Consider the following 13,771-nt stretch of genomic DNA (forward strand, 5'->3'; position numbering starts at 1 on the left):
GAGGACAAGTACAGGGTATATATCCGTAGCTGCATTAGCTGAGGGCAATGGAATAAGCAAGGGCGTAACTACCATAGGTGCAAGGGGTGCAGCTGCTATGGGGCCCAGAGCTGAAGGGGGCCCATCTTTACTGTTTTAAGTAATGTTTTACACACATTTAACACCATCAGTTTCTAAATAGGGGACCCTTAAAAACTTTTGCTATGGGGCCTGCGAATATCTAGTTACACCTCTGGGAATAAGTATTAGCGTGACAGAAAACTGCATTACTTGGTGCAATCAAAGTAGTGTTCATTCTAGCACCCGCGATCTTTGAATACCCATGCAGTTCCTCTTCCCTGCCTGGGGTGTTGCTGTCTGCTTTAGTGCTTCTAGCACAGTGTGGTCTGTATATCAGCACTGATATGCAAACCAGACCTGTCCTAAAAATACCACAGCAGACAGTGACACCCCAGGCAGGGAAGAGGAAATGCATTGGTTTTCAAAGATTGCAGGTGCTAGAATGAACACTAAATCAAAATAGGGTTTAAGTAAGAGAAGGATAAGCACATGAGGGAAGAGGGCCCTGCTTATGCGTTCTGACATTTGCTATCTCCCTGTGTTGTGACACTCACCTACCTTTTATCAATACCAAGAAACCACCTCCTGTGCTGATGATAATCCTTATCCCCCACAGCAATATGACCACCTGTTAACTGCGTTCGCCACCAGCAAACTGACCACCGAAAAGCAAAACAGCTATGTCACAAACACATACACACCCCCTCCTTCATATACAAACTGTCTGGCCTATTGAAAGCAACTGAACACAATCATATGGGACGTATCTATAAATTCATATGACTCACATAGCCACCATGCAACCAAACATACTTTGAAATACAGTAGATGCCACACACCTTCCATTGAACACCCCAAACCCATTTATCTAGGCATCACTCCTAACCATTTCATTGCTACCTCTATTCAATGATCCCTAAACTTAATAAAAACTACCCCAATTGCTATATCAGCTAACCTAATTAACTATCACCAAGGTGCACCACAAGCCTCAATACTCAGCAGCTGCACACAGACATAGGATGCAACCATATCAGCTCATACCATTACTTCCCAGCCAACACAAAGTCCAAGCACCTAAAATGATGGGTCCAAGCCTAAACCAAAACACAATAGCCAAATTTTGCCCCCAAAAAACAACCAAACCACCTCACACCATTGAAGTACACCTGAAACAAGTAAGTAAACAAAACATCAACTAAAACAACCCAGCAATACCAGATAACCAACTAAACAACTAGAAAAAGACTGTAGGTCAGAAATGCTCAAAACCCATTGACATCACAGACAATATAGGAAACCACAGAAGGGGAGAGGGTGCCAAGCAACCGATTTTAAAGTGGAATATACCTTTAAAAGATCTGGAAAGTGATAACGAATTAGATGTGGCTACTAGCACATGCCATGGCACTTGCACCACACTTCAGCACAAACTGCAAACATAGGGCCCGATTCTGCTTAACTCATATTGTTGTGAGTTTGGCCCCGTTCCGATGTTTTGGGGACTGCTCATACGCATGTGCTGTTATGTGCGAATGACTTTGGTTTCTTGCATAGTCGCTGAGCTTTTTCGCAATCAGGGGGTGGACAGGGAATGGACAGGGGCAGGCACATGGGAACGTCCAGCGTTACCTGGGCATGCCCACAAAAACGTGAGTGTGTCCAGGAAAACGCTGTGTGTCCCCATGCAAATGCAGACAGGCCACTGTCTGCCAGGGGTGGTCGGCTGACATCGCATGATATCAGTGCCCGCCCCATCTTCGTCCCAGATGCTCGCAAAACATAAGTCAGTCTAGGATCACTTATATTTGCAAATGGGTGCCACAATCATTCGATGATAGTCGACCAATGTATGATTGGGAGCGTGCACATCAATTTGCATGCAAATGCTGGCAAACGTACGGGAAAGGGGCCATACATTTGTACAGCTGGGGGGGAGGCAGTTGATATGTGGGGGCGGGATAAAGCGTTTTGTTGGAGTGGTCTGGACAAAGCAGGCATTTTCAAAACTGCAACTGAGTCTGAATCAGGCCCTAGATGCACCCTAGCCCCAAGATAAACCACCACTGCCAGAACCACTGCTGATGAGTCTCAAAAAACCTATATAATTACGTACAATCAGAGGTGATAAGAGAGGGGGTGAGGGTCAGGGCCGGTGCAAGGCATCTAGATGCAGAGCTGCCCATCTCCCCCTCCCCCCCCCCAGCTACTGTACATGGTTATCTGAAGCAATCACGGGGGGTGTAGTCTTCTGTCAGCCAAATATCAGCTGCAGCAGCAGTTCTGCACCGGGAGCCAGCTGTAATGTCTTCCTCCCCATTTCCTGGAACAGCTAGTCAAATACACACATCTCTAGGGGGGTTTGGTTCTCCACAGAGGCATGGGCACAGCAGAGTATAGGGCTGGGCCGGTGTTCCTAATCCTCGGCAGCATCATCAGCATGGCCTCCCTTGCCTAGGGCGTTCGTGGCTCTGCTAAGCGGCCGGATCTCAATGAGTGTACCCGCTGGGGGGTAATATGAAACAATCATGCTCCAGGTAGTACTCACAGGGGGGATCGGGAATATGCAGCAATTGGGTATGGTCATGTGTGGCACACTTCTGCTGTGTGCAATCATGGAGGGGGGCGGGGAGGTTTTACTTTAATTGGTGTCAGTGTCTGAGTTCCAGCTCCTGGGCTGGTCACACCCAGGGGACTGCTTCATCCCTGCACATCGAGAAAGAAGAGGAGGTGCTCAACTCAATGTACAGTACATTGCAGTGTGTGGTACTGCCCTTCAGTGTCCGGCGACCATAGGCAAATGCCTAAAGCTGCCTAGTGGTGGCACCGGCCCTGGAGAGGGTACTAATTACTCGGGCCCAGGTTTGATAGAGGGGCCCAGTGCGCCCTCATTAATTGGCAGCAACAGCTATAGCACTTCTTCTCTACCCAGAACATGTTGCTCTGTGCTAGGCTTTATGTATTTGGTACTTCTTTACTTTCGCTACTTCCGGGTTACGCTCGCCACAAACTAAGTAAAATAAACGAAGTTAACGCCATGCCAACATGGATAGTTCATACCTCCACTATCCATGTTAGCATGGAGTTGATTTTAATTAGCGTGGCGAGCGTAGCGAGCCACCGAGCCCGCAGCGTGGGCGAGCGAAGCGAGCCCCGCAAGGGGACGCTGGCGCCGTGAAAGTAAAGAAGTACCATGTATTTTATTCTACACCTCCCATAATAATGCCACACCCCCTAACATTACCTGGCCTGGCCGGGTTCTCTACTGACTTGTGTACAGTATCTGTACGGATACAAACGGATACCTCCTACTTCCATGTGTACAATTTTACTGTTTCCAAAATTACCCATACGACAGTAACACAGGTGTCCTAAGGCGAGCTCAGGGAGGACAGAATCCTCCCATGGAGCAGAAGGGCTCTCTGTTCAGGGAACCCTCCCGTTTTTGGTGACAGTCTTGTGTCCTGTCCGGGGCCAGCAGTGTCACACGGCGGGGTTGGGGGAGGGGGGGGGGGTCTAGGACAGGTGAGAGACCCCCTACTCGTTAATGCAAAGCGGGGATTAGACACTGTGCACATGCGCACAGTATCTATTTAGAGAGGCAGAGTGGCTGGGGGCATGGCCAGTAGCTTACACAGCGCTGGCCATGCCCCTGTAGTGAAGGAACATCTACTGTATCTATCTATCTATCTTTTAAAGTACAATGTATCTTTTTCTTAACTTGTAGTTATAACTTGTCTGTGAAATTTCCCCACTTCACAACAACAATCCATTTGCCAAGTGTCACCTGCTCTCCTTGACCTTCTGTTCCTTTCTGTGGTGTGAAAAATGAATAGTTTCCATATGCAACCAATAAACAACCACAGCTTTTAGTGTCTGCAGCCGCCTTCCCCAGTCTTTCAATTAAGGTTCTAGTCGCCTGTAGCTCATCTCGCTGCATGGGAAGCCGTCTGCATGTTTGTGCTCAGTATGGGAACTCAATTGCTGAGGAGAATGTTAGGAAATGCACAACAAAGTCACAGCTCTGTATCCATGCTCGCATTCTGTTATGGCCTAACTTAATCATTGCAATTATACTGTATGAGCGTGTGGAGAGGAATGATGAAAAACCGCTATTGTCAGGAGCACATAGTTGCTAACATTTTAAAATAGTTTCCAGGGACACTTTGGTGATGAATGCATCTCAGTATGTTGTGCGTGGTACAGTCTTGGCAGACATTTGAGGGCTAGAATCCACAAACTGGTAAGGAATGCTAAATGAACTTGGTAATAACATTATGTATTTATTAACATTTATTTATTTAGCGCACACATATTCCGCAGCGCTTTACAGAGAATATTTGAACATTCACATCAGTCCCTGCCCCAGTGGAGCTTACAATCTATATTCCCTACCACATGTACACGCACACACACACATTATAGGGTTAATTTTGTTGGGAGCCAATTAACCTACCAGTATATTTTTGAAATGTGGGAGGAAACCGGAGTACCCGGAGGAAACCCATGCAAGTACGGGGAGAATATACAAACTCTGCACAGTGTCTGTGTGTCACTGAAACACTGCCACCTGTTGGCAGCAAAGTGAAACTACATCTGTTTCTCTGTCTCACATTAGCTACCTTACTAGCTTTCGAAGTGTTTGTAGGAGGGACAAAATGCTCTGAATATATGATTGGTATTATCTATCTTGAACTATTTCATTTATAATAAAGGAATTTCACACAGGTGACTGCAATCATAAATGATGAGGAAAGTCCAGGTAGAGAGCATTTTGTCCCTCCTGGAATGTGTCATGTTGGGAGGTATGGATTTTGTATATTAAATTTAAATTGCTGGAGTATATTAGATTTAAAGCAATAGTGTAATAATGCCTGAGTACCGGTCACAGCTCCACCTAAGTGAGAGACATAGATTTTATAGTTCAAAGACAAATGAAACAACCGTAAAATACACATAGAAAAATAAAATCTATATCATCTATCTGGTCACCTGCAAGAATAGCTGCGGCCTCTGTGCTACTTACATACTGTATATGGACAGGGATCAGGAGAGCTAGTGGTGTCACTGTGCTCTGGCCCTGGCCCTGACAGTGGTGGCAGGGGTACAATATCCCCCCTTAATCAGGCTATAACTTAACTGAGGTGAAAATATTTCTATTTTTACTTCTACTGTGCCAGAACGATGAACTGTGTGTGGTATAGAAGATGTACATGATTTAGGTCAACACCAAATGTTTGACATGCATTAGGCCAAAGGTAAAATAAAGATTCAAAAGTATAAGGTCGACAATGGTTAAGGTTGTCACATCCAAAAATGTTGACATGGTTAAAAGATCAACATACAGATGGAGCCCCTCTCATTCACTGCAAGCACTCACCAGAATGTCCCCACTGGTGAGCACTGGCAGAGAGGGACTCCATTAGACTGGGACTCGCGAACCTCTCACATGCACGCGCGTATCAGTCATTTGACGGCTGGGCATCTCCACTTTAGAAGGATGGGCAGGGTTAAAGGTGGGGGGGTTCAGGGAGGTGATGGGGACCGCCTCCAGAGAGGGGGCAGACGGCAACGGGGTGCTCCGTTGGAACGGTGCGTGCGAGTGTCTTGTGCGTGCATGCCCCCTTCCGATGGATGGCGCATGCCCACTTCCAATAGGCTGGCTCCAACTGCACAAATGGTTGACATGTTTTTTTTTTCAGTTTTTAGTAGTATATGACTACGTTAAGTAAAAACATATATGCATACCTCCCAACATGACCCTCTCCAGTAGGGACAGTATGCTCTATTTCTGGACTTCCCTCTTAATGTATGATTGCCATCACCTGTTTTAAACAGGTAAATGGGTAAGAAAGGTGTTCCACAGAGGTGATAGCAATCATACATTAAGAGGGAAGTCCAGGAACAGAGCATTGTGTCCCTCCTGGAGAAGGTCATGTTGCGAAGAATGATTAAATGTGTATGCACTTTGCTGAATATCAGCGTCGACGGAGGTCACGTAGTATCATGCCTCCCAACATGACCCTCTCCAGGAGGGACACAATGCTCTGCTCCTGAACTTCCCTCTTAATGTATGATTGCCATCACCTGTTTTGAACAGGTTGTCTAATAAGAAAAGTGTGTCACCACAGGTGATGGCAATGATCCATTAAGAGGAAAGTCCAGGAGAAGAGTGATGTGTCCCTCCTGGAGAGGGTCATGTTGGGAGGTATGATAAATGCTTGCAGGCTCGCTTCAATCACCAATCACTTTGGGCGAGTTGGCTTCCACTGCTACCGCTTCACAGGTTACTACAGATTTCCTAATTGTTGTCCACCTGGATAGTACAGTAAGTCAAGCAAATGTTGGAAAACATGTAAAAAATCAAAACAAAAATGTACAGTATCAACGATTTCTGCATCGGCCATTGTCATATTGACCTTTTAAACTGGTCAACCTTTTGAACCTTCTAAATGTAACCACTTTTTACAATTCATCTGTCGACCTTTTATTATTATACCTAATGCATGTTTATCTATCATCTGGATACCAATTCATTTTTTTATATTTGTTTATTTATTAACAGTTTCTTATATAGCAAAGCAAATTGTGTTGCGTTTTATGTAATGGAGGTACGAGCAGATATGGACTAGGGATGGGTCGGAGAGTTTGTGGGCTAAAACCAGTTACAGCTCAAAGTGAAAATACATTGCAGAAGCCGTCATTTTTAAATGACTAGTCTATTGCGTAAAGGGCCTTCAGATTGCAATGGTTCTTGTTGGGGCTGTATGATATCGTGACCCAGCAATGTTGGTTAGGGCTCAAAAAGTGGACAAAAGGTGTGAAGATAAAATAAGTGAGGATATGTTTGGAGTTTACTATGGGGATGTGATTTATATAACTTTTTACACAGGGCCTAATTTAGCTTGGCTCACTAATGTGGGAATTTGTAGTGGACTGTGAGGAGAAAGCTTCTGTCAAGACATTAAGAGAAAATGCCTCATACTAAATTGTGAGAGAATTACAAATGGATCACCATAGTCCATTACTGTCAACAAGAGCCATTCCAAGGGGGACAGGATGCTGTGTTTCTGGACCTGCCTCTTAATGTATGACTACCATGTTAATGGATAAGAAAGGTTTTTCAACACAGGTGATGGCAATCATAAATTAAAAGGAAAGTCAAGGTATAGATCATTCAGTCCCTCCTGGAGAGGGTCATGTTGAAAGGTATAGGTCACTGATCAATATCCATTTGCAAATCTATAACGAATTTCCAAGCCATCGAAGAGTTTTTGCCGTCTGTGCGATTGTGAGAATGTCTGAGGCTACCACTCATCTGTGACTGAGACAGGGTGGAAGTTGTCAGCACTCACCTTGCAGTCGCTTCTCAAAATTGCCTCAGCATGCCTTTTTTTTAAAGACACACCCAGAAAACATCAGGTTTCCACCCCAAATACCGGCTCCCTGTCAGACAAACAGTGGCATTACTGTGTTTACAATCCATACACATTTTTAGTCACCAATCCCCTCGCACTTGCACAATGCATACTGTATGGAAACGCAGTCTTTTCATAATCACTCGATTTGAAAAGTCTCTGAATAACAAGCCATGCTGAATAAGGCCCAAAGTGCACAGCTTCAAATTGTTCCCACTTGCTTGCAGACCTATATGCATACAGTAGGTTGTGCACTTGCAGCATCTCTGTAAATGGTAATGAATGCAATACTGTAACAGGTATGTATTAATGTCTACAATACTCCTATAAATGCTGCTAAGAACTATAGTTTTAGACAGAGAGAGGGAGGGGCAGAGAGAGAAGGATCCCAGAGTGCTTCCATGGTCGGATTATTGTGCCCTTAAACTAGAACAATAAAATTAGGTAATAAAATTGAGCAGCATGTATATAAAATTACTGGAACGTATCTCCCCCACTATGCCCCTGCCTCTGGAGAGAGATAAATCATTCATTTCCCTGCGTTGGAGTGACCGCTTGACTTGCTTGTGGCTTTAATTCACTCTGCAAGCTGTTGTGGATAAATCATGCTTAATACTTCTGGGAGAGATATTGTCTATATACATATCTGTATCTGTCAGGAGAAGGTGTATTGGTGGCTGCATATGACGAGCGGGAGACATGAGTTATAGGTGTCTGCTTTAATTATTATGGCCCAGGGCATGTCTGCCTGATTCTTGCTTGTGATTGTTAAACTTTACATTTGGAGTGCATAGGCTTGGTGCTATGAATGAGATGCTTGTGGGTTATTGTATACATATTAAATACTGTAGAAATCTCTGTGTTTTATCATGCTTTATCTCAATAGCTTTCAGCCCATGGCACAGAAATCTTATGCTTGTGATAGAAATATGGTGGTAGTTGAGTTACATTTCTATGTTCCTCCTGTGGCTGGGTGTCTTTACTGGGCTTTAATTTACTATGATGATTCTAATGCGGGGTACACACCAGGACGACCCGCTCACGATGCACATCGTGAGCGGGTCGTCAGTGTCTCGTCCGACCCGCTCACGATGACGCGGGAGGGCACGACCCGCTCACGATGTGCACCGTGAGCGGGTCCGATCCGATGGCGACCCGCACCCGGTTCTATGGTCGTCATTGAGATCCTACCTGCAGCAGGTAGGATCTCAATAACGACCGACCGACCCGCGGGACCGCGCATCGGATCGGAATCGCTCCACACCAGGTCAGAAAAGGGCCCAATCAGCACACAATCTACATCCGATTGATCGGAATTGGATCTAGATTGTGCTGATCGGGCCCTAGTCGTCCTGGTGTGTACCTAGCATAACACATAACTAGTGGTTCATATGCAGCAGCGGCTCGTACCTTATTGGGGGAGGGGGACTGCCTCTGGCCGCAGCGGGGGTGCCGCGATTCAGGCACCCCCATCCCTCTGTCGCCGCCGCTGCAGCTGCCGCCTCTTCTGTCCTGGTCCCGGCGCAGTACACACGTGTACTGCCAACTTCTATGGGCTGCTTGGGCAACAGCCCATAGAAGCAATCTAAGCTGGAGCACAAATGAAACAATGTCTTAGCATACACATTATTTTGAATACGTCACTATTTCAACTATCATGATCAGAGGCTTACAACAAAGGCTGCCTGGATTTAGCAGTAGCAACACTGGTGCCATGTTTCTCTACGTACATGATCACAGGCAGAAAGCAGAAACAGGCCCTGAAAATGTGCTCGACAGGTCTGTGTCAAGGACGTTTTCACTGCCATTCCCCCGTTCCTTCCTGTCAATTAGTATGCGAATAAATCTTCACTGTGAGTGGCATCACAAAAGTGTCTTGGCACTAGTGCAGTGCAGTGCATGAGCAGGCTTCCGATAAATTGCACAGTTGCGTGAACATCAGCATTTTGTAAAAATTCTGAATCAGGCCCAATATTTAGTTATTCCTCTATAGCAGGCATGACCAAACTATGGCCCTCCAGCTGTTGTGAAACTACAAGTCCCATCATGCCTTGCCACAGTTTTGCTATTAGGGAATGCTAAAACTATGGCAAGGCATGCTGGGATGTGTAGTTTCATAACAGCTGGAGGGCCACCGTTTGGACATGCCTGCTCTATATCATTCTGATCCAAAACTACAATATCCTTAAACTCAACCCTTTTTCAAACACTGATGCACTTACATCTATTAGATAGACAGATGTGTCTGTTTCACTGTTCAACATCAGGAATGGACTGGATGCTTCAGATGAGTTGCAATTATAAAATGTACATTACTATATGTTTTTGCTTTTATTATTATTGTACAGTGCCCATTAAGTCATTCTTCACAATTTGCTACTTAATTCTAACTTAATTATGTAACGTTGACAACAGGTTTATGAAACATCAATCAAATGGAGCTAAAAATAAAAACACAATTTACAAAGAAAATATTGTGCCTTGTACTTGTCAGTAAAACATGACATTTTAAATCACATTTCTAGGTTTCAGGGCATTTTCTATCGGTCAGAGTATATGTGCAGTGAGTTAATTATGTTAATTTATATTTTGTCCATTGTGTGTTTGAAAGCAATCCTAAAGGCATAGTTTGTTTATTACGGAAGTGTTTATTGAGAAAAGTAGTGATAATATGGCAATCATCTCATTAAAATATAACTGAACACTTGCCAACCGTGAAAACAATATACAGGACATTCGCTGTGCAAGAGAATCTGTAGTGTATTTACTGTGCTCAAAAAATACTTGTGGAATCACTGGGAGGCTCAACAGGGCCGGCTCTACCATTAGGCAGCTTTAGGCAGCTGCCTAGGGTGCCAGGATCCAGGGGGAGGGGAGGGGGGACACCACCAAGTCTGCCTATAAAAAAATCATGGCTGTCTATGAGGAATGTGTAACTTCTAAGACCTCACCACCATAATTTTCCTTGAGGCATACATTCCTACTTTACTGCTCCCTCCTCCTTGTACTCTATTGTGGGTGTCAAAGGGAGGCCTACAGGGAAAGCAGGGGACTTGTCCATCTTCCCGGGAAGGGCTGGGAGGACCAAATTATTTTGGGAGCCTCTTTTGTTTTGGGAGGGGGGGGGGGGGGGGGCTGCAGTAGGTTAAAGTTTTACCTAGGGTGCTGAGCAGCCTTACACCGGCCCTGAGGCTCACGAATATTGAGTCCCACACTTGGCACCCTGGTAGGGTGGGCAAGCCTCCCGCATGTCTGTGGAACATACCCCCCCCCCCTCTTTGAAAATACTGTCTCTGTTGGTACAAATTGAGCCACGAAAAGTGAGAATACTATAATGCTGGCGGGGCTTGATGATGTCAAGCTCCACCCTAGAATGTATATTATGTCCGTAAATTTCAACTAATAGTGATTCTGAAATATATTCTACCGTGATTACAAAATTAGTCATAGGGGTGCTACCACTGAAGGTATATAAAATTAAAAGACCAAATAAATTTCTATTGTACAGTATGATGTTCAATTTGATTGTGTCAGTTTGTAAATACATAACATCCATTATAGAGTAGTGGATTTTGGTGCTGTCTTTCCTGTATTGCACTCCAGGCACTAGGACCAGGTACAGGCAGGAGGTGCTACCTCCAACCCAGTTGACGTCATGATGCATTTGCTGCCTGGGTTGTGCCACTGTGTAGAGTAAACTATGCTGTGCGGACACACATTACTTAGCTCCTATAAGTGTTAGCCTGTACCGCTGTGATAGCCACTGTAGTGTGCCGAGATGTACGTTGACACCTGTGTTTTGGTTTTGGATCTGGATTCATCTTTATGTTTTGGTTTTGCAAAACCATCCTCAAGTGTTTTGGATCAGCTAAAATCAAGTAATTTGTGCCTGTTTTTGTTGCTGTAGTATTATTCACCTCAATAACATAACTTAATAACAGTTACAGTAGCATCATCACATAATATTAACTCAACACAATGGAATCCACCATTACATTCTCTGTAGTACTTTGATTTATTTTTCAGGAATATGTTGTTTATTTCTACAAAAAGGAAGATAATTGGGTCATGTGCTTATTATCTCTTAATGATTTATATTCTAACTCGTAGATTAGATGGAGCCATTCCTATGGTTGGTGGACTGCGCATTCCCATGGGATTGCGGGTGGGACGAGGTGTGCTGGGCAGCTGAGGTCACATGACGTCAGGCGCTCAACCTGTTTTCTTCCTGCTGCCCCCAAATATAAGTCAGTCCCAACTATGTTTGCAAGGGCAGGGGAAATCATTCGATGGTCGCAGACCATCGGAAGATTTCCCCTGCTGCGGGCACATGACCTTAGTGAAACATCCCCTCGCATGGTTGCTAGGGGAAACTGGGGCAGCGTGCATTCGTGCGACGTTACAAGGACTTGGTAAGCGGAAAGTTCACAGCGTACTGAGTCAACCAGAATGATCACCTTAGTCATTAGTTCCACACGGCCGCCAAACTCGTAGTCTATTATATTTGACCTTAAGTCTTTCATATGTCACAAAATGGGTCTTAAAGCCTCTAAATGCAGACTTAGACAGTAGTGTGCAGTACAAGTGTAATAAAAGGAGCGAATCAGCTTCAACAGACACTTACCGGAAATATTGCTGCTATATATGGACTCAGGAGACATGACGCATTTCAGTTGCAATCAAGAATAATTTTTTGAAGATACAGCTCATTGCCATTAGTAACCCACAAAACAAACATTCAATAGCAAGTTTGTAGAGGCCAATATCAATTCAATGCTAGCAACTATATGTCCTAGAGACACAGAAGAACATTGTGTAAGGGCTGCTTCTGAAACAAGCCAATCTATGCAGCTGCGGCACGGGCATATAAAGTCGGTCACCTGGGGTATGATAAGATCCAAAAAATTTCAGGTGTGAAACTGATGGAGTGTTTAAAGAATTACCATTCAACAGTTCTGCATGTACAGATACTGACAGTAGGTGTTCCAGTAGTTTCCCAATCGGAGACACACATGCACACTAGGGAATAGCTGTGTAGCAGCATTTACACAAAGTCGTAGAAGTAACCAGCAAAAAACACATACATAGTTCACCTGTAAAAAGCAATGTTTTTTTTACACTTTTACATGTATCAGCCCGGCGTCCACAGCCCACGGATACCGGGGACAGCCCCGGGCTTCAGCCCTGGATAGGTGAAGCTTGGGGTGGACTCCTTTATTGGCTGACCAGCCACGGTGAGCATGATAAAGCTGGGGGACCATAAAAAGTGTCCCCTGGCTGTGGCATGACTTCGCGGGCTGTTGTAGCCCGGTGCTGGTTCCAAAATACGGGGAACACACAATATTTTTGTCCAACCTATTTTTGGAACCAGGACCTGTCCAAGAGTCCGGGGCAGGTTTCAGAAATACGGGGGGACCCCTATGCTATTTGTGCCCCATATTTTTGGAACCAGGTCCGGCTCATGAGCCCGGGGCTGGTTATGGAGTTATTTCGGAACATGCGATAAAAGCGCATCCTATTAAATGTAACCCCATGTGTCTTGTACTTGTAAAGAATAGGGTGGACATGGGTTTTTCTAAATATTGGAAAGAGTGTCTAGGTGAAACCAAATAGAGGATTGTATTTTCAATTGAATATCATTTTAACATCTTTAATTCATCCACATGTATGGCCGGTGCTACATTGTAACACATCTTTCCCTTCTGTAACTCTAAGCATCTGTTCAATTGTGCTGAAACAGAACATCAGTTGTGTTTGTGGAATAGTAACACAATTAACCAAGTACCATGTGTCACACTTTCAAAGGCAAGAGGAGAAAAAACAATGCAGCAGCTTTGTTGGATTTTTTTGTGCTCTAAAGAAGGAAAAATATTTTTGATAACACACATTAAATAAGTCTTAAACAATCTATCATTAATATTATTAGCACTATTGTTTAATCACTCACAGCAATGCACAGCATGCAAAAATCAGTGTCATGCAAGAAACAATGACATGAGTACAGAACATAAAATAAGGGTGGCCAATTGTAATAGTATACATTAACCCCTTACCGACGCAGCCTGTTTTTGCCTTCCTGACAGAGGCCTTTTTTTCAAATCTGACAGGTATCACTTAAGTGGGGATAACTTTTTTTGGCTTTTACTTATCCCAGTGATTTTGAGATTGTTTTCCCGTGACACATTGTACTTTAAGTTAGTGATAAATTTTGGTCGATACAGTTTTTTTTTTTTGTGAAAAATACCAAAATGTCGTAAAAAAATTGAACATTTTGCAATTTGCTAAATGTTACA

Source organism: Crinia signifera, chromosome 4 (genome assembly GCF_055691185.1).
Source record: "Crinia signifera chromosome 4, ASM5569118v1, whole genome shotgun sequence".
NCBI lineage: Eukaryota > Metazoa > Chordata > Amphibia > Anura > Myobatrachidae > Crinia > Crinia signifera.